General features: G+C 36.5%; 1 long non-coding RNA gene across 1 annotated transcript in view; it reads right to left on the bottom strand.

The window, feature by feature from the left end:
• LOC307195525 overlaps positions 1 to 25,269 on the bottom strand; it is a 309,693-nt gene extending 284,424 nt beyond the window's left edge. Inside the window, exons 1-2 of the long non-coding RNA XR_013830854.1 lie at positions 24,800 to 25,269; positions 22,085 to 23,104 (exon numbers count right to left, since the gene is read on the bottom strand). This is a non-coding gene — a long non-coding RNA (uncharacterized lncRNA). The remainder of the gene's footprint in view (positions 1 to 22,084; positions 23,105 to 24,799) is intronic.
• Between the last annotated feature and the right edge of the window lie 1,821 nt (positions 25,270 to 27,090).

Below are 27,090 nucleotides of genomic sequence, written 5' to 3'. Positions count from 1 at the left end.
GGGGAGATTTAATCAAATGTAACAAAGCAAAAGGCAAGTGAATGTGAGGAGAAAACACTGTGAGAAAATTTCTTCCAGCTGAATAAAGCTGTAACATTCTAAAGGCAAACAAATTGCTACAGATGAAAAGCTAACTTGAATCTAAAATAAGATTTAAAACTAGGAGATTTTACTTTTCAACCTCTTTTCTTAGACTTTCAAAACTGTCTAAAACATAATGAAGATTAAGCACCTTACATTGTCTCTCCCTAATCTACCCAATCATCTTCCCACCGCCAACCTAAAAGCGCCCAGATGTTACATACGAGCCAATGGCAAAACAGTATCCAACTTCATTTAGGGACTCCAGTGATAGAAAATGTATGATACTCTAGACCTGGACTGTCCAATATGGTAACCACTAGCCACATGTATCTTTTTAAATTGTTATTTATTTAATGAATTCATAATTAAAATCAAATAAAACTAGGAATTTAGTTCCTTACTAACTACATTTCGAGTGTTCAATAGCTACATGTAGCTAGTGAGTATCATCAGAGATTGGACAGCACTGTTCTAGCTACATGTTAGATTGAATTTTGTCCTTTTTATGGGTTCCTATGGAGCACTCCTCAATAGGACTTCCTGTGGTGTTGGTAATGTTCTATTATTGAAATTAGCCACAGCAAAGAGACAATACCAAGAAACCATCCCTGAGGCTCAGACTCTGAGAAGACCAGAAAATACCACCTCTGTGGTATGACTTGATACATATGAAAATACTCTTTAAAAATGCCTTCTCTTACCTGTATAATAATGTTTAAAATTTCCAGTTTTAGTCAATCTTCTAAGACAATAAAAGTCTTATTAGCTATGCTATACTGAAGTGATAATTCATACGAAGTATTAACACCTTAACCCCAAATAGAACTTTCTGTGATAGTTGAAATGTTCTATAATTGCACTTTCCACTGCCACGTGGCAGCCACTAGCCACATATGACTATTGACCATGTAAAATGTGGCTAGTGCAACTAAGAAACTGAATTTGTAATTTTATATAATTTTAATTCATTTCAGTTTAAATGGCCACATGTGGCTCCTAGCTTCTCTCTATAGGGAAGAGCTGAAGAAATTAATAAGCAGCTTAAAGAGTGTGGTAGACTGAATTAAAAGATAGCCCCAAGATTTTGCCCCCTGGTACATATACCCTGCATGATCTCTTCTCCCTAAGAGTGGGTGGGAGTTGTGAACATAATGGGATTTCACTCTTCTGATTAGGTTAGTAGTCCGTTAACGTTCAGTTTATCAAAAGAGAGGTTATCCTGGATGGGCCCGACCTACTCATGTGAATCTTTACAGAGAACTATGCTTTTCTTGAAGACAGATTTGAGTATGAGAGAGACTGAAGATGCAAATCCCATGTCATGAATAGGGCCACATGGCAAGGAACAGCAGGCTGTCTCTAGGATGTGAAGTAGTCTCCAGCCAGCAGCCAACAAGAAAATAGGGTTTCAGTTCTACAGTTGCAAAGAACTGAATGGTGTCACCAGTCTGAATAATCCTGGACAAGAACCCTGAGCCTCAGATGCTATCACAGCCCTGCCTACACTTTGACTGCAGCCTTGGGAGACCCCGAGCAGAAGATCCAATTAACTCATGCCTGGACTCCTAACCCTCAGAAACTGTGAGATAATAAATGTATGTTGGTTTAAGCCACGAAGTTTGTGGTACTTGTTACAGCAACAGAAAACTAATACAGAGAATTTGAGCTTAACTTATTTAAGAGAATATGCTTAAAAACTTTCAGCAGAATGACTCAACTTATAAAATTATGCTGTCTATTCTTAACTGTTTCTTAAAGTAGATATTAAGGTATTTCTTTGGAAATTTTTGTTAGCCTTTTGTGAATTGGAAAAGGAGGACGAGGAGGAAGAAAAGGAAAACTGCACGACAGTGATGATGAGGGCAGCAGTGATGACAATAATAGTATTCAAAGTGATAATGGTAATGATGCTGATAATAAAAATACACATTTACTGATTTACGCCATGCTTTAAATAATTAGAATATCCAGTGAAATTTTACTCTATGTTTATTTCAATGGGCAATTTGATATTTCTGGAAAATTTTTGTCATTAATAAGGGAAATGCCATCTTTGAATCAGGATCATTGTTTTTATTCACAAGATAATAGTGAATATGTAAAACACATGATCTGAATTCAAAACATTAGACAGTTAAGATTCGAACCACAACAAAGCAGATATACTTGTCAGGAATTCATATTTTAAAATAATCTCAAATTTAGCATTTTTTAAAAAGAACTATTTGTAGTTTCTTGGATTAGAGACTAAAGGCATTAGGATCATCTTGTTAACCTCAAACAGAAAGAATTATAGTGCTAGAAAAAAAGTTTTGACCTCTCTATTGATTTAATTTATCCATTTTATAAAATTAAATTCTGTATCTGAACAAAATCTATATAAAAGGATTTTCACTGTGAGAATACATTTCATTATATATAGATACCTTGACCCAACAGAAACTGAAGATCATATATATCTACACAGAGACATAATCTTCTCTTATAATAAACCATAAGTAGAATACAATGTTCTTTTACATGATAACAAAAAGATAAAATGTAGGCCAGACATTCAGAGAACTAAAAAAGGAAAACAACTTTATGATTTTACTCAGAAGAACTAAGTGTTCCAGGTCAGTCCCAGTTCTTTGGAACACAAAGATGATGTGCTGATAATAAACAGGAAGGCAGACCAGGCTACCAGCAATCAGAATATCAGGATGCTAATCAGATTATTCCAGCTGTAAATGTTAATAAAGCTTTATTTGCCTCAAGAAGGATGTGCATAGACTAGATAACTTCTTGAGGTCCTGAGCTCTTTTTAAAATCCTTGTCAATCAAAACCTTAAACGTACATGGGCAATGGTGCTCATAGGAATCTTCCTATCAAAGATCAGTTGACATGTGGATATCACTTAGGACTGTTTTTCTTCAACCCAGTGCATACTTCACGTAGAGATGCTCTGCCGTTCTAATCCTAAACTTTGGGAAAGAACTGTCTTGCCCCTTTTGTCCTTGTTATTACAGAGAGAAGCAGCATTTCTAGCTAGATGTAGTTGTATCACAAGGCAGCAGCAAGAAACATCAACTCCAGGTTGAACACACAGCATTGAACAAATGTTCTCTCCTTTTTGGATACTTATCTATTTCTGCCTCAGAGAAAGAATGGAGCCCCTGGTAAAGACATCTGCTCCTTGTACCCAACAGAGGAACTTCCTTTCCGAGAGCACTGTGGTAAATTGTGGTTATGTCTGAGGGGAAAAAGGACAGAGACACCATCTTCCCCCATGACTCAAAGCCAGTCTCTTTTATTTATCCAATAAATATTTATCGAGGACCTACTCTGAGCAGATCTTAAGTTAGACACTGGAGATGCAAGGTGCAAAAGCACCGTCAGAACATTCTAGAGATTGGCTGACAACAGTGTGCTTATAGTTAACAATATTGCACTGTATAATTAAAAATTTGTTAAGAGGGTAGAACTCATATTACCTATTCTAACCACATTTAAAAAATAATGTATCTTATATTTGTCATCCCAGTAAATACGTACAAATGAGGCAATCAATACTTTTTGGGAAGTTACAAAAGAAGAAACAGCATCAATTTTTTTTCCCCTCATGGATCTTAGAGCCATGGAGGGAGCTAAATATTAACACACAAACTCAAAAATATATGATTAGAAGTGTGATAAATATTCTAAAATGTAGAGAATAATACACAGAATCTACTTTAGATTAGGAAGAGCTCTAGTGAAACACTCACAAGAGATGCCAACATGTGAGCTAAGGACAAGTAGGTGCAGGAAGAGGTCCTGCGGGTGGGAAGGCATGCTCTAGACAGAGGGAGGAATGAGGGAATGTGGGTGGAGATTCTAAATAGGAACAGCATCACGCATTTGAAGAGCTAAAGGGCTAGTATGGAGAGAAAGGCAGACAAGGAGCCCTGTCTCATGCAGAGCCTTGTGGGCCACTAAGAAGTGTGCATTTTTCCTGACAGCAATCTATTTAAAGTGTTCTAAGCAGATGAGTTTCATAATTCAATTTATTTTTTAAAAGAAAGTTTGGGGGGAGATATTTATAAAGGTCATAGGGCTCATTAAACCTAAATTATCTTACTAGTTCAAAATGCTTCTCAGCAATATATTCTCTAAGCTCATTCGGTTGTCATTACACAGGTTTCTGACTTTACAAAATGAAATTGCATGTGAACCAAGACCCACAGGTCATTATCTGTTCCTCAGCCTAGACCTTCTCCATGTGTTAGCTAGTCTAGGCTTTCTCAACCATGGCACTAATGACATTTGGGGCTGGATAATTCTTTACTGTGGAGGCTGTCCTGTGCATTTTAGGAAGCAGTGTTTAGCAGGGTCCTTGGCCTACACACTGGATGCCAGTGGCACACTGTTCCCCCACCCCACTCCCAGCTGTGACAATCAAAATGTCTCTAGATATTACCAAATGTCCCTGGGGAGCCAATATTGACCTCAGTTGGGAAGCACTGAGCTAGCTGTAGTCAAAGAGGCAATAATACTATCTTAGTGTACATTATTCCTGCAGGAGCCAACAGCCAAAAAGGACCCCAAAAGCCATGCTAGCAATTACCTTACCCTCTTCCCACACACACATAGAAGAGTTCATTTCTGACTGTTTTCAAAAATCACCTTGTTATTCTTTACACCTAAAATATTCATGTCAGCCAAACCCTTTAAATTCAGGAGAAACTTGGGTTTGGTGAAGTCATCTGGCTTTGTGGAGAGCACTAGTCTAATTGGCCCCAAGACCCTGCAAGGGAAGATGAAGAGTAAAGAAGACCCTGTCACTATCAGCTGACTTATTTCTCATTCTACCTGCTCTAAGGTTTCTACTTGACACGTTCATTTCGAAGTATTTAATATCAGATTGTCATTGACTGTCTTATTTAGGAAGGCCCTGGAGATCACTCATTCCAAACAGCTCATTTTACAGGGAAAATAGATTGTAAGAGGTGTGACTTGCCCAGGATCGTGTCCAATGCATGTTTACTGGTGGTAAGCAAAAAGAAGGAAGACCCTTTGCAAATGCTTGATTCAGCATCCTGCAATCAAACCTACTCTGCAAACATACTGCTTTGTGCGGTTTTTACGGATGATTATGGCATAAAATTGTAACTGCATGTATTTGGAGCCACTAATATGGGGTATTATATCTGAAGTCTCAATAACTAAGACAGTTCTGAGATCCTTTTTGCATTTGGACTATTAAGGGCATTTCTTTTTCAGACTTATATGGTCTTAAAGTACGCAGAGGGAATCCCTAATGAAGGCAAAGGAGCAGCACATCTCCCACGAGATCTAAGAAGAAGCCTGTTTGCAGCATCTCCCCTCCTCACAGTGCTTGGAGTTTGTTTCTTAGGTCCCATCTCTTCAGGTCTCTATAATGGTAACGGTGCAAACACATGGAACCAGAAGCGTTCACTAAGTACATTTATAGATAAGTACATTTATTTGGAGCCAAGTTATCAAGGTTGGAATACTGGTTCTGCCCCTATTTGTTTGGGCAGTAATTTAGTCTTTCTATGCCTCAAGTTCCCCACTTATAAATGGGGTTATTAACTAAACCTATGTCATTGGCTGTTGTAAGGAACAAATGAATTAGTATGTTTGAATATGAATTAATATATGTGAGAAAAGTTCCTGGAACATTGGAAGTACTTTTTTTTTTGTATTTTCATTATTAGTTTATAAAAGTCTAATTGTATTAACCATCCTGTATTTAGGTGTATATATTTAAAAGGGGATAAATCAAAGAATAGATAAATCTGGATGGAATAAAATAAACAGCAAAAGCCTAGAACATGGGAAGCTACCTAGGGGCCACAAATCAAACTGAAATAAAAATCAAGTATTAATATTTGAGGATCTCCTACTATATCAATGGTCTGTGTTACACATTAAGGGAGAGGGAATAAAGAAATAGAAGACCTAATTCCATTCTCCAGGGGGCTTACACACAGCACAGAAAAACTGAACATATATTAAAATATATACTAACAGTGCCAGGTACAACAAAGAGCATATTAAAGAGCCAGCTACATGGCACAAACAGGACGTGCCAGGAAGGCACAAAGAAAGGTGGTGGCAATTTATTGGGATGCTATAATTGTGTGCCTTGGACAGACATGGGTGACTCAGCTCGTAATAATGAAAACTTTGGGACATAACCTATGTGTTCATCAATAGATAACTAGTTAACTATATCATGGGACATATATCCATTTAAAATGATTACATAGGTTTCTTTTTATAAAACAGAAAGATTCCCATGGTGTATTATTATGGGAAAATGCAGGTTATAGAATAAAACGTATGTCATGGTCCACTTTATAAATATATGTGTGTGTGTGTGTGTTTGTGTACACATTCTCTATGAATACCTACAGATGAAGAAACATACCATAGTTTCAGTACTTCTTTCTTTGGATAGGAACTCTCTTTGGAAACTACCATTCATTTTTTATATTTATATCTACTGTTTATATTTTTTACACTAAGCACTGAAACTCTTCTTTAGGAGAGAAATTTGGAGAGAACAGGAACTAGTAAAAGAAAATACGTTTTTCCTAACACTGACAAGGCATATTAAGGAGCTGACATGGTGTGCATTTTATTTTGTAGATCCCTCAAAATTTATTATAGAGCCACTCGATGCACTTTTTATATAATGATTAGCTTATATTATGCAGTTCTTTTGTAGAATTTGGGTCAGCTCTGCATGCTCATTATTTGTGCAAGAAGCCAGGACAGACAACTTTCACAGCATGAAAAGTATTGATACCGCTGATGGATGAAATGTTTTCTGAGCACTGAAATGGCACTTTAAAAGGGTAAGGGAAAAGCTGCAGGTTTCCTGGTCACTGGAATATATATAAGGGTCATTTAAAGAGTAAGAGTTCCAAACACTAACTCTGTAATCAGAGAACACAGCTGGAGAAGAAGAAAATACTGGAAAATACTTGAATTTCATGGCCTGAGTCTTGTGTTTAGTGCAACAACTCTACAGCAGAGAAAGTTTGTTGCTTGAGACACTAACACAAAGGAAAGAGAAAGTCCCAAACAAGTTAGCTTCTCCATTATAAAGTACATAACACCCAAGTTAAAGACTGTAAATACTTCTATTGGGGAGGAAATGATTCAAAACCTTAGTAGACTTTATGCCAAACTACCCTTTTCCTCTGCATGTTCACAAGACAATAGCAGCCAACCAACCGAGAAGGTGAAATCCCTCTTGTATTTCTACCTTCCACCTTCACCCATTTTGTCCTTTCTGTGCCCACATGAAGCCCAAGACTCTCAGGTCCTTGGGTCTTGCTTCTCAGAAAAAACGATCCACCATCACTAAGTAAAAGCAACCAACGAGGACACATATAAACTGAGCTAGTTCTGTGTCCACAATTGTGATTTGGGACCAGTTACCTAAACTGCCTGGGCTGAGAGAGGTGAATTTGGATCTTTAAGCTTATTTTTAGCTCCACAATTCCACGCTTCCACAACGATTAAATTCATAGGCTTTAATAAAGACCTTAACGACATCAAGGAATATTTGGGCTTCAGGTCAGCAAGGAATGGAAAATACTTACTAAAAAAAAATCCTCAGGATAAAATTTCAAGCACTGACAACCTGGGCAAGAGAGAGTTTGGAGTTTTTCTAAAATCCTTCAGACCGCACAACAAATGTGGCTACCCACTGCCCCATCCACTCACATCTACTGTGCTGAGATGTTATACTATTCAAAATGCCTCCAGAAAGCCCAGAAAATTCTTAAATGGATCAAATCAGAAAACACTGATAGCCCCATCGAAAATTCTTCTCTTTTATGTTTCCAATAAAACATCTAACAATTCTAATAAAATATCTAAATAATTTAGTTTCTAAACAGTGAGCTTTAAAGTTATGACTGCTCATCAGAACTAAATCCTTTTAGGATTCTACCCATGACTAAGTGTTACACAGCAAAGTACATATGAATTCTTAGGAAAGAGCTCAATATTTTGTAGTACACTTAACATTTTGCACAAAACATTTTTGTTTGTGGGGAAATTATACAGACTATAATGAACGTGTTTTGTCTAACTAGATTGCTTCACATATTGCAGTATGTAGGAAAAGACAAATTAAAAACTGAGCTTCTGTATGAGTTGGCAACGTGCTTTTGTACCCTTTCTTCTTTGACTCGATTAATGGCTGATTCCACATGTTAGGGTCATTCAATTGGGTCAAACCTTCCCGCTCCGTTTCCATCTTTTAGTAAAATATCTTTTTCGTCTTGCTTTAGGCTTTTATTCTGTTTCCTGTACATCTTTTATTCAAACTTGGTTTTTTTCTCCAAAGCTCTTTATTATTTCCCTCCAAGTTTATTTTTCCTGCATCTCTGTGTTTTCTCTCTTCAGGCACCCAAGAATCTGTTCTCTTTTTTTTTCCAGATGGCTTTAATCTCATCATTAGTCTTTTTTTTTTCTTAGTTTCAATGTGTACTTCTTTCTCAACTGGTAAGCAAGGACAAAGTCTGCACACATAATTTTGACTTCATTTTATGCTCTCACTGATTTGAATTGTCATCTCTTCCATTTGCAGCAAGTAAACTAAGCAATCACTATAAAATTAAGTTACTTTTTCTCAGGTCAGATCTGTCAGTGTGGGCTTTCTAAATCTAAAAACAGATCACATCCGTTCCTTATCCTAGTTAGATTAAAATCTTCAGCGAATCCCTAGCCTCTCTGGGTTGGCACAGTAACTCCTGCCATAAAGTATCAGGATCTACAATATCTTGGAAATCTTCCCCCTGCAGTGAACCCTAAGCTATAAATTGTAAATTTATAGTAAATTGTGCCCTTCATTTCTTTATTTATTTACACCAGTGGTCCCCAACCTTTTTGTCACCCAGGACCAGTTTCATGGAAGACAACTTTTCCACGGAATTGGAGAGGGGGTGTGGTTTCGGGATGATTCAAGCGCATTACATTTATTGTGCACTTTATTTCTATTATTATTACATTGTAATAGATAATGAAGTAACTATACAACTCACCACAATGCTGACAGGAGGCAGAGCTCAGGTGGTAATGTGAGCGATGGGGAGCAGCTGTAAATACAGAAGAAGCTTCCTTGCTTGCTGGCCCGCCACTCACCTCCTGCCATGTGGCCTGGTTCCTAACAGACCACAGACCCATACCGGTCTGTGGCGCAGGGGTTGGGGACCCCGATTTCCACCACAGAAGTTTAGCTGCCACAAAATGTTTGTGGGAGAAATTTATTTGTACTATGAATAACAAATGAGAAAGGCCACTAGAAATCTTAAGTGCCATACAATAAGATCACCACCACAAGGTAATTCCATTAGCACTGTAAGTGTTAAAAGGGAAAAAGGTCAAGGATGTAGGTCTGCATGCAACTTCTGTAAAGATTGAATCATTGATAGTACACTTCTAATTTTGCTTTAAGCTTGTAAGAGAAGGAAGCCTCCACGGCAAAAGCCAACTAAAATTAAGCTCTCCTACCATTTCTCCCACTCAGGCAGCCTTTTGCCCTGTACTCAGCATAAAGTATTCCCAAACCCACTGTTGAATGGGGAACGGGACCACTGTAAAAGGGACCGATTGTGGCAAGGTCCCTCAACCCCTCTCATTCTCATGCCTCCATCTTCTAGGAGGGAAACACTGGATGTCTCCTTCAGTGGGCTCAGCCCATTCAGCCGATGCCCCTCCTTACTCGGCTTGTCCTATGGATACACTCTGCTAAGCAGCGTATAGTTATCATCTCATTTAAAGCTCACACCAATCTCATGATGTCAGTTTTATTATATTCCTCTTTTTTATAATTAAAGGAACCATGGCTTGAATCAGTTAATTTGCCCCAAAGTGAAACAGGCAGAAAGAGGCAGAGCTGGGATTTGAACCAGGTTCTGGCCGACTGCAGATGCTGAGCGCTTAATCACTGTTCAACACTGCTCCTCTTCAATGGGGATGGACTCCACCCCTGTCTGATACCCTTTCTGCAAATGGTCAAGAAATACATTTTGTTCACGAATGTGTCTTTAATTTCCTCTTGCATTCACGTTCTCTTTATTCATCATGCTACCCGGTAAAATATTTTCTGTTGGCCCTGGATATAAGGAGTATTGATGGGGATGAATGGAAACTGAAGTTACTTGTAGTTTTAATTCCCTAGTTAGGATTGTCACAGGGACAATCCTGAGACTGGGCTGGGACCAAACCTGTAAACAATAATGAACATTACAATAATCAACATTTATTAGGCATTTACTATATTCCAGTCACTTTGCTCTAAGTTTTGTTTAACTGTCTCGTTTGATCCTCATATCAACTGCGTAAAGTAGGTATTTCTGTTATCCTCCTGATACAAATGAGGAAACGGAGGCAAAGAAAGTTTACATAACTTACTCAAGTTCACATATTTGTGATTTCTGAAACTACTTGTCAAAATCAAGCAGGCTGACTTCAGAGCACAAGCTCCTAACTACTAAGCCATACTGACTCTCAGAAGGTTGGCGCAGCAAAGTTTCTGTGGGAAGAGGAGGCACAACAGAGGAACAGGAGCTGTTAGTACAAGCCCCTCAAGAGGTGGTGCATTTCCCATCAGTGGAGGCAAACGCTGAAACGACAATTCTTTAGAAAACCTGCAGTAGGAATATTTTGTACTGCAGTGGAAGAAGTCCATGATATTCCTCCAGAACAAGAAAGAAAACTGCAAACCTAGAAATCTGGAGAAGTGTCTGACTACTAATTTTCTAACACCTAGACAAATAATTAGGACAAATCAGTTAGGCTCACATGGGGTTCCTATATAGGCTGTATATATTTGGCAAAGAAGTCAAAGACTCTAGCTTAACCTACTGCTTTAGGTTGGCAGGGCATTGAGGCTAGGCATTGATTTCCCTGTGTTGACTATGGACAGCAAAGTAATTTGCATTACAGCATTTATCAAATGCACTACAGTGGTTGGTTTACAAAGTCATCTCCCCTCCTAGACTTTTATGTATTTGAAAGTAGAACTGTCTTAGTTCTTGCTAGCATTCCCAATATCTGACACAGCGTAGGCCCTCCATATACACGTAAAATGTTTCTTCTACTGAAAGTTTTATTGAAGAGATTACAGATCAAGACTTTAATATGAATGACGTAATCTCTGGGTTATCATACAGGATTTATTTATCTATTTAACATCTTTATTGGAGTGTAATTGCTTTACAGTGTTGCGTTAGTTTCTGCTGTACAACAAAGTAAATCAGCTATATGTATACATACATCCCCATATCCCCTCCCTCTTGAACCTCCCTCCCACCCTCCCTATCCCACCCCTCTAGGTGGACACAAAGCGCCGAGCTGATCTCCTTGCGCTATGCAGCAGCTTCCCACTAGCTAGCTATTTTACGTTTGGTAGTGTATATATGTTAACGTTACTTTCTCACTTCATCCCAGCTTCCCCTTCCCCTGCTGTGTCCTCAAGTCCATTCTCTACGTCTGCGTCTTTAAGATTTATTTTTTTTTTATTTGGGGGGCAGTTTATACTCACACATATTTCAGTATTCAAGGGGTACAAAAGGGCATGCAATGCAAAAATCTCTCTCCAAATCTTGCCCTTAACCACCTAATTATCCAGCCAAAGACAATCAAAGGTATCCATTATTAATGTAAGCCTCGAAAGGTATTTTATGCATATGCAAATGTAAATTCATTTTCTTTCTCATCCCCTTTCTACAAAAATGTAGCACATGACTCCCACTGCTTTGGAACTTGAGTTTATCCCTAAACAAAATATCTCAAAGTTCATTCATATGAATATGAGTTTTCTCAGTTGTTATGCTTATGTTTCTTTGCTTTTTAAAAATTTATTTTTAAGGGTTATATCACATTCTAATGTAAGGATGTTTCATTGTTTACTTACACAGTTCCTACCATGGTCATTTAGAGTGTTTCCAACAAAACTGCCTGATCTTTCTAGTAAAACTTACTGTTTGGGAGCAGATTTTGGAGGGCATTTTATTAACACTATCATGTAATACTTAGGTTGTATTTTTATTAAAATTATACATACGTATAATTAAAGAGCAATGTTATTCTACAAGGTTTTTTAATAAAAATTATAAATATGACAGAAATTCAACATCAAAATTACAGGTGTTCTCACAAAATGAATTTAAGTCCTTTGAAAAAGAAGGAATCCCATATATTTAAGGTTAGCATAAGTTTTCCTGAAGTACAAAAAGCCCAGAGGTGACAAAAGAAAAATGGTCAGTGTATTACAGGGAAAATTATACCTAGACACATTCTGTCAAAATTTTTGAACTGCCATAAAACATTTAAATCTAGGCAGAAAACATGTTCATAATAAAAGAAAAACCCCACCTAGACTTATAATCCCCTACGATATGAAATAGTATAAGTCATGGAAGCAGCATTTGAGAGCCAAAAGACAAATTTTAATGGTATTAGTAATTGATTTTTATGAAATATAAAGATTAAGATACAAAACGAATATAACGTGTACTTTGGTTGTAGAAAACAGAAATCATTCTAGCTGCTTTTAAGTAAAAAGAACTTGAATATAAGGAAACAGAGTCTTAAAAATCATTGCAAGGGATGCAGGAATGGGTTCCATTGTCTGGTATTCTAAGAATGACACCCAGAATAAGCCACTGTCGCAGATACAAACTTCATGTCCCTACACATAACAACAATATAGAGTTGTTACTGGGAAATGACTGCCAATGATCACATTTCCCATTTTCCTTGAGTGTAGGTAAAGCCAGGTCACTTAATAATAGCCTCACCAGTGAGATATGGTCAGAAGTTATGTGTGTCATTTCAGGGCCAGAGATTTTAAGAGGAACATGTGTTTTTTCCACAATCCCTTTCTCTTTCTGCCAGTTGGACACAAAGATGATGAAGCCTAGGGGATTCCAGAGACACAAAATGGAAGGAAAGTGTCAGCCAACCAGAAGTACTGGCGCTGAACTATTTAAAAACTATTAAAGTGTGTTAAACTATTAGGTATAAAATAAGCTACAAGGATATACTGTACAACACAGGGAATATAGCCAATATTTTACATTAACTATAAATGGAGTATAACCTTTAAAAATTGTGAATCACTATATTATACACCTGTAACATATAATATTGTATAGCAACTAAACTTCAATTAAAAATTTTTAAAAATAATAAAATTTTTTAAAAACATAAAAAATAAAGTGTCAAAGCAGTGACATTTTAGGGTTTGTTACAATAATTGAATAACTAATTAATAAAATAGCCAACTTTGCCTATGGACTTAAAATCAGCATCACAATTGGGAAGTTGAAGAATCAAGAGATTCTCTGGAATCATTTACATCCAAGGATTTAGAAGCTGCTGCTATCACTAACTTGCCCCAAGATACCCATGAAGCAAGCAAGTGGACCCTGCAATGCAACTGTAGCCAAAAAAAAAAAAAAAAAAAAATCTCTACAGCTGTGTTTGCTAGTGGCAACAGCAAGAATGTTTACAAGGCAGAAAGCTGCTGCCCAACCTAACCCCTACAAAACTCACAAGAAGCACCTAACTGCCAAAACCAATTTACATCTGAAATGTTTTTCTACAAGAGCATCTAGAAAATATACTTTTTTATCTTTCTGGCTTGTGCAGTAAAGCACACTGGAAGGAGGTGAGATCAGCTGCTGTGTGACAATCCACCACAACCACCACTGCACTACGACTTCAATGTTTTTGCATAGAAAACACACACATATGTACATGTAGGTCTAGAAAAAAATGCACTAAAATATTAAGAATAGTTTCCACTGAAATGGGAGAATATGGGCAAATTTCACTCTCTTTTTCATATTTTCCAAATTTTCTACAATGAGCATTGTATTACTTTTATCATGAAAGCATAGGAACATTTTTTAAAGTATAGTATACTGCTGTTGATAATAATATTATTGTTAATAACGATATAGTAACTTAATAATTCATCTCTTTTTATTTTTGAAATTTACTATAATTCCTTTCTTTACTTCTACCACCCACAATTAGCCTCATAAAAGGCCCAGAAAAGTATAAAAAGAAAAGGATTGCTGATAAATGTTAATCAATGCACACATTATTTCTCTTTTGCTCCTATGATAGACCGTCTGTATGTGATTTGTTTTCATAACTAAATTGGAAATTACCTTAAATACAGGGACCATTTTTTTGCACAGAAATAATCAAGTTAAGAAATGGATTACTGATTAAGCTAAGTAGATTTCCCCATGATTAGTAATGATATGAAAAGAATTTGTCAACAAAGCTTATCAAAAAAAAAGTACAGACTTAAGAAAATATGTTATTCTGGTAACAGGTATAGGAACAAAAAGAAACAGATGAATCAAAAAATTATATGACCATACGTGTGTATATATATATCATTCACCTTAGAAAAGGGAATGGTTTAACAGAAAATTCCAAAGGGGTAGTAGTCTTATTGTTTTCTATTCAGTGGGCCAAATGGCAAAAACATAAAAAATGAACAGTTGATGATTAAGTGTGGGCAATTCTAGAGTCTCAACGCAGTAAAGGGAATCGTGGTTTTTCAAGCAACATTCAGAATCCATTGTTCTGCCATCATTTGTCTCTATTGCATATCGAATATTCTATCTTTCTAGCCAGCCACTCTGATAAAATGTAAGTGAAGAACCACCAGTGATGTTATAAATGAAGTACTTAGAAGCTTGCAGTAATAGGAGATATTAATAATAACCTTAATGAAAATTTGTAGCAACTCAATTTATCATTCGAAAAAACTAGTGACAAATGGTATTTTGTGCTGTTGTCCAGAGCTCAGAAAAAAAAAACCAAAACACTGTTAATTAAAAATGTGTAAGCGCAAAGTTGCAATATTGTAATCTCCACTTTGTATTAGTATTCTGTAAATTACCACTCAGTGTTCCTAACCATTAATATTTCCTTAGACTTTTTTTTTCCTGTAGAAATAGACTTAGAAGCCTCTAAGACAATGTTTTTACCAAAACCCCTCCCAACCTGCCAGCAGCTACCAACAACCATGGCAGATTATATTTCCCCAAATCTCCCAGTATTCTGTATACACACTATAGACTGTATTCTATAGTGTGACTTTATCCTCCTTACCAAGCTGTGGAGTTAATTCCCCTCCCCTGGAATCTGGAAGGGCAGTGCCTGCTTCATCCAATATACTATGCATACTACAGAAGAAGTGACCCTATGTGGCTTCCTCGGCTAAGTTATTAAAGAATGTGAATACACATTCTTCCAAAGAAGATATACAACTGACCAAAGATACGTGAAAAGGTACTCAACATCATTAATCCTCAGGGAAATGCAAATCAAAACCACAATAAGATACCACTTTGCACCTGTTAGGATGTCTATTACAAAAATAAATAAATAAAGATAACAAGCTTGACCAAGGATGTGGAGAAAAAGAACACTTGTACACTGTTAGTGGGAATGTAAACAGGTACAGCCTCAAAAAACTGAAAATATAACTACCATATGATCCAGCAATTTCTCCTTTGGGTATATACCCAAAAGAAAAAGATCATTACCTTGAAGAAATATCTGCATTCCCATATTCATTGCAGCATTATTCACAATAGCCAAGATATAGAAAAACCTAAGTATCCATCAACAGATGAATGGATAAAGAAATTGTGGTACCTATATACAATGGAATATCATTAGGTCTTAAAAACTGCATGACCTCACTTATATATGGAATCTAAAAAGTCAAATATATAGAAGCCGAGAGTAGAATAATGGTCACCAGGGACAGGGAGGTAAGGGGAATGAGGAGATGTTTGCCAAAAGGTACAAAGTTGCAACTACGTAGAATGAATACCTCTAGAGATCTAATGTACAGAAATGTGACTATAGTTAATAATACTGTATTGAATACCAGAAATTTGCTAAGAAAGTAGACTTATAGTGACACACAGAAAAAGTGGTAACTCTGTGTGAGGATAAGATATGTACTACATTACTACAGCTTGACCGTAGTAATCACTTCACTATGTATTAATATACGTGTATTAAATCATCATGTTGTATACCTTAACTATAAACAATTTTATTTTAAAAAATAAATCAAATAAAACCACCTTATCACAAAGTCTCAAATTCTTTGGGTTGGTATACAGTGTTCATGACTCCTTCAGCCTTGTTTCCTACCTCTTTCCACATTGTACTTTATGCTATCATAGCACCGGATCTCTCGGAGACCCCGAGTGGCACTCGCTTTCTCTCACCAATGTTCACAACTTTGCACTTATTGCCTCTGCCTCAAACGTTCGCCTTACACTTCTTCAGTTGTCAAACATTCCTGATCCTTCAAGCAGCCAACCACCCAAGTGGAGTGTCTCTCAACTCCCTTAAGATAAATTATGCCTGTATTCTCACTGCACCTGATATATGTGTTTATAACTCAAGAGTTTACCACAACGTCTAGCACATATTATGGATCCTGTGGACACTTGTTGGGTTACTGGATAAAGAGCAGGGTGGATGAGTAGATGCATGGATGGAGAGAAGGATAGATGAGTGGAATTTGGAGGATAATGAAAAAAATAAAGAAGATATATTTTTGTATCAATGTTAAATACTGCCTAAGACTGAAAAGACTGTAGTGAAGAAAGGAATACATTGGGTAGAATAATCAGAAGAAGAGTAAAGAAAGATGAGAGAAAGCTTTATAGAGACAGTGAGTTCATCTGGAGTAAAGTCCTTATATAGGAGAGTAGTAAAAGATAGCTAGATACTAAAGTTGTTGAAGGAACAAGAGGAGAAAAACACTAATGTCATATTTTGAGGCATTCAGGTAGAGGTGATGGAGCTCAGTAGCAAACAAGATATTACACTTGCAGGCAGAGAATGTTAAGAATGGAGAGGCATGAAGTGGGTTTTATTTGCTTTTAAAATTATATGGGTTGGGCTTCCCTGGTGGCGCAGTGGTTGCGAGTCTGCCTGCCGATGCAGGGGACATGGGTTTGTGCCCCGGTCCGGGAAGATCCCACATGCCGCGGAGCGGCTAGGCCCGTGAGTCATGGCCGCTGAGCCTGCGCGTCCGGAGCCTGCGCGTCCGGAGCCTGCGCGTCCGGAGCCTGTGCTCTGCAACGGGAGAGGCCACAACAGTGAGAGGCCCGCGTACCGCAAAAAAAAAAAAAAAAAAAATTGTATGGGTTGATTTATGGTCAACTCTGTCAAAGGCATGGAGAAGTACTCCTTCCATTTTTAAATACCAATGTAAAACATTACATTATTTAATTTTGTTATAAAAATCATCAGATCCAATATTGTATCCACTTAAAATAATGTTATATATTTAGGCAGGAATATGGATACATTTTACAAAAATCTTTCGGCAGAATTTTATTCATAATCCATTAAGCTAGAACATTATTTTGAAACACAAGATAGACAAAGTTTCAAATAAAGGTCTAAGAGGTTGCTTGCAAACAACTAGAAAAGCAACCAAATATAAAGAACTTTGAGAATCCTTCACGCTCACCTTTCACTCAGGGGATGAATCTACTCAATTCTGAAGGCTAAATTGTTTTATTCCTTTGAATAGTGCAGTATGTTTTTGAAGTTAGGCAACAGGGAAGCTGTTAAAGTGACAAGAACAAAAATGGCAAATTCAAAGTTTTCCAGAGCCATAAGGAAGAAAAATGAGAATGGGATTGTTACTATACATTCAAGGAGCAGGGAGTAGTAGTATAATGAGACAAATTAAATAAATTCAAGAACTTTGGAGGCAAGGTAGTGATGAAAGTTATCTAAGAATTTCATAAGTATTTAAAAATTGTGGCAGATTATCACATTTCAATATAATAGCAATGGCCTAATTTATAGGATGTCTGTAGAAAGGGAGGTCTTAGTGGAAAAAGTAAAGGCATTGAAATAAAAAAACTCCCTGAGTCTCAGTGTTCTCACCTGTAAAATGAGTAAAATAAAGTGTACGTTGCATAAACAATTGTGAGGAACGAGAAAAAATATATATTTGGTGCAAAATAATCATTTGATAAGTAATCCTTATTGCTGCTAATATTATCAGAGTTTGATGTACAAATAAGAGGAATTTAAAATTAGAAAAGAAAAAAATGGTAGGAATTATGGAGAGTCATAGAAAAAGCATCAGATGATCAAGTCTTATGCTGGTAGAATAAGGAGGAAATAGTCACAAAGGATCCCGCTTGAATGCCTGGGTGTACACATTTTCTCTGGTCTTTTCTCAGAGAAAAGTTAGTCTACAGCAAATTAACAACGGGTGGCATTACTGACTCCTCAACACTGCAAGGTGTAGGTAGATGACACTGAAAGAGGGACAGCCTCTTGTATATACTGAGCCTGATTCCAGGACAGCAAATATATTAAATATAAGGGAAGGTGATTTCAGCAGGTTTCGTCTGAAAGACAGGAGTGTCAACTTACAATATTTCCAGGAAGAGATTTATGTTTTAAATGCATTGGCTCTTTAAAATTTTTTTTTAATTATTATTACAGCTGCAACATACACGCACACAAAACAAAAAGCTTTGACCTATATAGACAAAAAATGAACTCTAAGCCTCACAACTCAAACAATTAACTCAAAATGGATCAATTTAAAATACAAAACTATAAAACTTTTAGAAAAAAGTCAGAAATTTTTCAGGATTTAGGGCTAGACAAGGAGTTCTTAGACTTGATACCAAAACTTGATCAATGAAAGAAAAAACTGATAAATTAGACTTCATCAAAAGTTAAAACTTTTCCTCTCAAAAATACATCATTAAAAGAATGAAAAGACAAGCAATAGACTGGAAGAAAATATTTGCGAAACACATATCCAACAAAAGACTAGTATCTAGAACTCTAAAACTCACAGAATAAAAAACAATCTAATTATAAAATGGGCAAAAGATATAAACAGACATTTCACCAAAGAGGATACACAGATGGCAAGTAAGCACATGAAAAGATATTCAGCATCATTATTAGGCAAAGGCAAATTAAGCCCCAATGTAATATCTCTCACACGCATCATAATGGCTAAAATAGTGACGACACCAAATGCTGGAGAGGATGCTGAGAAACTGGATCACTCCTATGTTGTCTATGCGAATGTAAAAGAGTAAAGCCACTCTGGAAAATAGTTCGGCAGTTTCTTATAACTGACATATGATTATCATACTACCCAGCAGTAAGTTCTTGGGCATTTATCCTAGAGAAATGAAAACTCATGTTCATGTAAAAAACCGTACATGAAAGTTCACAGCAGCTTTACTTGTAACAGCTAAAAACTGGAACCACCCCAAGATGCCCTTAAATAGATGAATGGTTAAACAAAGTGTGGTACCTCCATACCATGGAACACTGCTCAGTAATAAAAAGAAGTGGACTATTGAGGCATACAACAACTTAGATCAATCGTCAGGAAATTATGCTAAGTGAAAAAAGTCAATCCCAAGAGGTTACATGTAATATGATTCCATTTATATGACATTTTTGAAGTGACAAATTATATAATTGAAGAACAGATTAGTGGTAACTAGGGGTAGTGGGTGCAGGAGGGAGAGGTCACCATAGATTAGGAATGGATTGAAGGGGGTGGAGGAGGGAGGGGGGAGGGATGCAGTCATCAAAGGACACCAACTAGATATTCTTGTGGTGACAGAATTATTTGGTAACCTGAAGATGGTGGATATACAAACTCATATATGTGATAAAATTGCCTGGAACTTAAATACACACACAAGTATAATCAGAGAAATCTGATTAACATTAATAAATTATAGTTTTGCAGGATTTTACCATTGGAGATACTGGGTAGAGAGTACACAGGACCTCTCTGTATTAGTTCTTACAACTGTACGTGAATATAAAATTATCTCAAAATAAAAAATTTTAATTTTTTTTAAGAAACCTTTGACCTGTGAATTTAATGAATGCCCTTAGTTATTAGGTTATAAGATAAAAAGAAAAACATTACTTCTAAACAACTTAAAAATTTTAATATCTGGTATATCATTGTGTAAGAAAAAACTCATGTAATTTTCTTCCTCAAGATAATTCTGGACTAATTAGACTGATTTAATAACTTTGATAACTGATTTATCATAACTGATTTAATAGAAAGTGTTCTATATCTTCTTCCTGATTTTACCGCCATGTAAAAATAATGCTAGCACAACATTCTAGTTTATGCAAGTCTTGGATTTATTTTCTAATGAATAGACTACTGTGAATTTCCCAAACTACTTCTATTGGTTTGGTGCATCAGATAAACTAATATCACTTAGAAAACCACAAAATTTTGTTTGCAACTGAATTAATTACTAGTAATATTTTAAAAGAGATCAATGCATATGATACTACAAATCATAAGGATTTCATATGTTAGCCTGAATTATAATTTCCATGTCTTTAATTTTAAGGTCATAAACTAACCTTAATTTGAGTCAGTTAAGTCTTTATATAGGAACAGCTTAATTTTAAAATACCTGGGCTCTTATTTACTACGTTACAGAGTAGCCATCAGTTAACACTTAAAAAAGGCAAATGAATCTTAGTTATATTAAAGTTCATGTTCATTTTTAAGAAATGTAAAAATATGGGATGTAAGGTATGTAAACAAAATAATGAATATAATTTGGTTTATTATGAGCTATAAGAGAATAATTTAGTCTAAAGGAAAAATATGCCAGAATGTAAAAGCAGATAATGAAGTACAAATCTGATGGTTTGTACCATAAATGTAGGTCTGAGAAACGAACCTCATTTGCTTGGGTTTATAATGAGCTTGAATAATAGTTAGAAATAATGAGCTTGAAAGGAACTATGAAATGAGCTTGCCAAAGTTGGATAAATTTGATGACTTTATTTATGAGAGAAAAAAACTCATGAATCCTTTATTGCGTATCATCATATAGATGATAATCCAAAAAAGTCAAAGTAAAATCTGTGCTTTCTTTGTTAAAAGGGCCAAGTTATACCTGCACAAATAAAGTCCCTTTTAATCATCAAAATAATTCTGTGGTTTTTGGCTTACTCTAGTCATTTCAACTAAAGTTTCTTATTCTTTGAAAATGTTTAATTCATAATTTTTATTTATTGCTGTTTTAAAATATTACCTAATAATTACTGCATTTAGTTACTTGTGATATATATCCATATTTTATCTCTTCTGATGACTCTTCTTGCCTTTTCTTTTGCAAATTCAGGTTCCAATTTCAAAATAATAAAATTATTAAGACTTCTTTTACATGTAAATTATGTTTAAGTGTCCTAAATGACTAGCTAGCTAGCTACCTAGCTAGATAGGTACTAGAGATGTATTAGATAGATACAGAGATGTATTCCTTCATTTTTAAAAGAAGGCATATTAAAAAATAATTAGCTATATTTGACACTACCCAGATGTCTGATCAGTGCAATACTGTTAGAGCTATTTTGTTTATTTTTATTTTCAAACGGAAAAAAAAAATCAGGCTTCTTAGGTGAATTTTATATAGGTAAAGGGTATTAATATATTTCAGTTTTTGCAGGTATTTTCCAACTAAAAATAAATAAAATCATGCTCAAAGGCTGACAAAGTTACTGTCAGCAATTTCTTTTTAATATATTTTCTTCAGATTTACCTCATCTATTTTGATGCTCTGTTAGGCATATACATATTGAGAACTGTTATGTTTCCTTGGAGAATTGATCCCTTTATCATTACGCAATTCTCCTCTTCATCCCTGATAACATTCCTGCTTTGAAGTCCACTCTTTCTAAATATACCTACTTCTGTTTTCTTTTGATCAGTATTAGCATGGTGTATCTTTCTCCAACCTTTGGCCATACTCTAATCATGTCTCTCGTATCATGGTCATCACTCATTTCATTTACACATAAGCATACATAATCAAATACACTGTTGGTATTACTATTCTGAACAAACTTATCAGATCAACTAAGAAAAATAAAAAGTTTTTATTTTACCTTCATTTATTCCTTCTTTGATGCTCTTCCTTTATGTGGATCCCAGTTTTTGACTTATTTTCCTTTTCTCTGAAGAGCTTCCTTCAACATTCTTGCAAGGCAAGGCCCACTAGGAACAAACTCCCTCGATTTTTGTTTGTCCGAGGAAGTCTTTACTTTTCCTTCACTTTTGAAGGAAAATTTCTCAGGGTACAGAACTGTAGGTAAGTGGCTTTTTTTCTTTCATCAGATTAAATGTTTCACTCCACTTCTCTTCTTGGCTTGCATGGTTTATGAGAAGTTAGATGTAATTTTTATCCTTGCTCCTCTATACGTAAGGTATATTTTATCTTTGGCTTGTTTCAGAATTTTTTTCTTTGACTTAGGCATATCATATTCAAAATACAGAAAGCCAAGTTGTAATTTTTTTTGGTATCTGACATTAATTTTGGGGAAATTCTCAGTCATTATTATCTTAAATATTTCTTCTCTTCCTTTTTTTTCCTTCTCCTTTTCTTATTCCCATTACACATACATTATACCTTTTGTAACTGTCCCACAGTTCCAATTTTTTCGGTCTTTGTTCACTTTTCAGTTCTGAAAATATCCTCATTTCAGTAGACTGAAATATCCTCAAGCTCAGAGATCCTTTCCTCAATGTCCAATTGCTGAACATTTCAGATAACCTGGACCTCCTGCAAAAGTAAGTCTGTCCCTCATCTTTTCTCTGCAGATACTGAAGCTGTGTCTTGACCTTTGTGAATATAAAAATCATGTCATAAAGTTGCTGCTTTCCGCCTTGAACAGATTGATCTGAACTCAGAAACGTTCCTAATCTCACATGGTATTTTCTTTTTAAATACTCAGCATTGTGTTATTTGGAGAACTAGTCTTTCTTTGTAGGTCAACTCTTTGTTTCTTTTTCTAGATGTTTATAACTTTGAGTTTTCCTTTTACAAACCCCATGTTGGTAGAGAGCCAGGCAAACAACTACACACGTGTTTACTGCCACAAATTGAGCCACTATTGCTGGAGAACAATCTGAAAATACACAATAAACAGTAAAATTAGTAAAAAAAAAAAAAGTGCCATATAAAATTAGATACCAAATAAGTGGTTTCAAAAGTAAATGCAAAAGGACATCCAAAAGGGACAAATCAGGCTGGGATAGTGGGGCAACTCTTCTGAGAAGCAGTAATGTTGTTGCTAGGTAGACAACAGGTGTGAGGTGTGAAGAGAAGAGGCCTTGATATGGGGAGAAAAACAAAAGTAAAGACAGAATAATAAAGCACTAACTTTTCTCCCTGTGTACTTAAGATTTTCCTTGACTCTTCTGGCACATATCTTTCTATCATACTTAAGAACTTCATGCAAGAAAAAAAGAATTCTTATTATGAGAAAAATTTTAGAGGTCAAAAAAAACAGCCATACAACCTCCTGGAATTTCAGAGTTACTGGATTTTTGAGGAACTTAAAAAAGGTCTTCACTTATTTTTAGAAAAAGTAAAGTTAAATTCATCACTACCTCTCTAGGAATGCTAAAACAGTTTTCAATAGTTTCTAAGTAAAATTACACATTCCCAAATATAAACCAATTTTTGCAGTGAGAGAAAAATATCATCAGAATTTTTTCTCTGCTAAGACCAAAGAGATTCAGTGCATACTCAGTGAAGACTCCCCTTTGATCTTTATTCTGCTATTGACATTCCTTTGAGATATTTTTGCTTTGGATGCTCTGCCACCAGGGGATTGGTAGTGGAAGTTGAGCTCACATTGTTTCCCTATATGCTTAATTTTTAATGACAAGTCTCTGAATTACCAGATTGTGTCAATTACCATCCAAGAAATCTAATTTTGTTTATGAAATTAGCTGCCTGGAAGAGTAACACAAGCATTAATTTCAGCTTAGCAGCGTCTCTGATCTGTTGCAGGTGCTATTTGAATGAACTGCCAGCACTTGATAAAACAGTTCATCAGGCCTTGCAGTCAGATCAAATCAAGCCTGTCCCAACAGCTCTGCAGCCAACATGACACGTGGCCGTACAGCTAGAAAACAAACTTTCCAAACTTCAAATAAGACACAGAGTCACTTCTCTAAACAGGATAATCATGAGGATTTTTAAAATTATCCCAAGGCTAAAACTTATAAATACAAAAGAAAGTGAGAAGTTAAAGAAACTGCCTATGATAGTTCAGAACCAAAATACTTTCTTCCAGGAATACTTCTCTAAATAAGGCTAAAACGTAATTTTTATTTGCATTATCAAGATGATTCTCTATTTATTATTTCACTTTGATAATAGAAAACTCTGATTCTTTCCATATTCTAACTTGTTATGGTTTTCAATGCACCATGGCAGTGCGGGCCTGTAATGATCCTTCCTATTACAGCAAAATCACAGGACACATTTTTATTCATCCATCTATTCACCCATTTTTATTCCCGATGAATTTGAATATTATTTCCTTGACACAAAAGTGCAAGAAAGTTCACAATTCCACTGAAATGCAACATATTTTACCACCATATGAAAGTACACTGAATTCTTAAAATAGAAAATAAAATTTTTAACTTCAGTCAAGGATTTCAACTATCAATCTTTGCCCCATAGCCTTTTAAAATGACCATCCATGGGGCAACAAGTAGTTACTGAGCACCTACTATATACCAGGCATTGCTCTAGGTTCCAAGGAAACAGCAAAGAATAAAAACAAAGTCTAAAAACAAAGTCTCACCTCTCTTGGAGCTGACATTCTGGTGAAAAGCTTACCAAATGCAAACTCTGTCCTTAAAGAGCTCTGGCGCAGACCCTTAATAGAGCAGGGAAAGATTCCCTGAGGAAACCTCATTTTTCGGACAGAGAGAATAAGCGGGAGGAAGACGGGCATCACAGGTAGCAGGAAAACACACAGGTAGTCAGGAAAAGCTTTGCTGAGGAGGAGGTGTTTCATTCGCCTGACACGGAGCAAGCCAAAACGCTAAGACTTCGTCAAGTTTTGCAGCAGCCATGCGAGGAGATGGGAGAACAAGTTTTCAGATGCACCTCCACGAAGGTGACAGCCTCCGGATATTTATGAGATAAAGAAGCAGGGTCCTCTGAGGCATAGGAGGCATGCGAAGCTTCGGGAAAGGTGACTGGAAACAAGAAAAGGCTGAGGTAGCCATCTTTCTGTGCGGGGATAACTAAATTGCAGCATTCTTCCGAGAATGCTTGTTTTAAAATGGCGTCACTTACCGTAATCAAAGGGTGGAGCTTTCAGCCCTCTGACGTCAAAGGGTCGCTGAGCCGCACTGGCGCATGCCCAGTTGGAGAATGGGTGGTCCTATCCAGCTTTAACCACTTCAGTCCTAACTAGACACAGCTGACTCTACCTTCCTGGAAAACAACTCGGGCGAACCTTTTATTGTTAAGGTAAGTGTGGCTTGGAGGACAAGCTAGGTTTTTTTGTAGCAACAACTAAAAGGACCTTGCTCGGGGAAGGCAGGTTCCAGGCATAATGGATTTAACTGATGATTCCCCACGGTTTCAGAGACACCTGAGTGGGTCTTGCAGAATGAATATGAGTCCAAAAAAAATGTGCTACAGTAAGAAGAAGGAGTAAGTGCTAAAGGCAAGGAGGCATGAACCAGGCTTTGTTTGGGACTGTTAAGTTGCTACTTGTTTAACAAGTCGCTGGCGGGAGCTAAGTCTGAAACTATGGATGGGGCCTGACTCTTGTTGGCCTGTGGGCCAAGCTGCAGGGATTTGGGGAATCTTCTTTCCCCAGCCTCTCTACTCATAAAGGGATACTGATTAATGGAATAACTAAAAAAGGAGAAGGAAAGGCACAAAAGCATTATGCAATTGTTTGATTAGACAACTGATTTCTGAAAAGTTCTCTGTACTCTGCGTACTTTTCCTTCCATTGTATTTTGAAGGCAACTAGGAGAGTTTAATAGTTTTAAAATTACAACTTCAAAAATAATTATAATAACTAATATTTTATAACACTTGACAGCTTTAATACTTTAGGACAAAAATACTTTCTCATATATTATTTTATTTGATCATCTAAGTAATGCTGCAGGGTAGAAAAAGTGTAATTAGCTTCATTTTACACATGAGGAAAATAGGTCAAGAGGTGGTTTTCCCTGGGTCAGACTTCAAACAGTGCCCTTCTACCTCCAAATTCTGGGATCTTTCTACCATACTAGATTTACTTACATGCAAAATCTAGTTGCTTTATTCCAGTAAAAATTCCCTTTTAAAGTAAAGCTTGAAAGCTGTAATGCTGGGCTCCTCTGGGTTTGAATCATAGGTGTGCTAACGCCGTGTGTGGTGTAGTCCCTATCAACAGCACCATCTCTCCACTCTGCAGCTGGTACTCCCTGAAAGAGATTCTCCAGCAGCTGTGCACCGCTGATAGTTCCCTAAGCCCTTGCACTTAACTTCCTGTACTGCTTTTTTGGCTCCAAAATTTGGCGCTCATTCTTCAAAACAGTTCATCTTTCTTTTCTGTCAGTGCTGACTTGGGCAGCGTTGGGTTTTTACCCCTCTGCTCTCCAGGATCTCCTTGAATGCAGCTCTCCTTTTGTTTGTCTGAACTGCTGGGTGGGACCCAAACTCTGCCCTCAAGAATTTACATTCTCTTGAGAAATAAAATAAGTACTCACATGAAACAATTAAAAAATAATTCAAAATGGCAAGCAGTAAATACACTCTCCCTTCATCTTTTTTTTTTTTTTTTTTTTTTTTTTTGCGTTATGCAGGCCTCTCACTGTTGTGGCCTCTCCCATTGTGGAGCACAGGCTCCGGATGCGCGGGCTCACGGCCATGGCTCACGGGCCTAGCTGCTCCACGGCAGGTGGTATCTTCCCGGACCGGGGCACGAACCCGTGTCCCCTGCATTGGCAGGCGGACTCTCAACCACTGCGCCACCAGGGAAGCCCCTCCCTTCATCTTGATTACACCTGACTTTTGAGGAAAGCACTTTAGAGAACTTTATAACATTTTCATTTTGGACTTAAAAATGTCCTAGTTATCCAT

This window comes from Stenella coeruleoalba (genome assembly GCF_951394435.1).
Source record: "Stenella coeruleoalba genome assembly, chromosome: 12".
Taxonomy (NCBI): domain Eukaryota; kingdom Metazoa; phylum Chordata; class Mammalia; order Artiodactyla; family Delphinidae; genus Stenella; species Stenella coeruleoalba.
The sequence above is the reverse complement of the archived record's forward strand: the minus strand, read 5'-3'. Positions and strand labels throughout refer to the sequence as shown.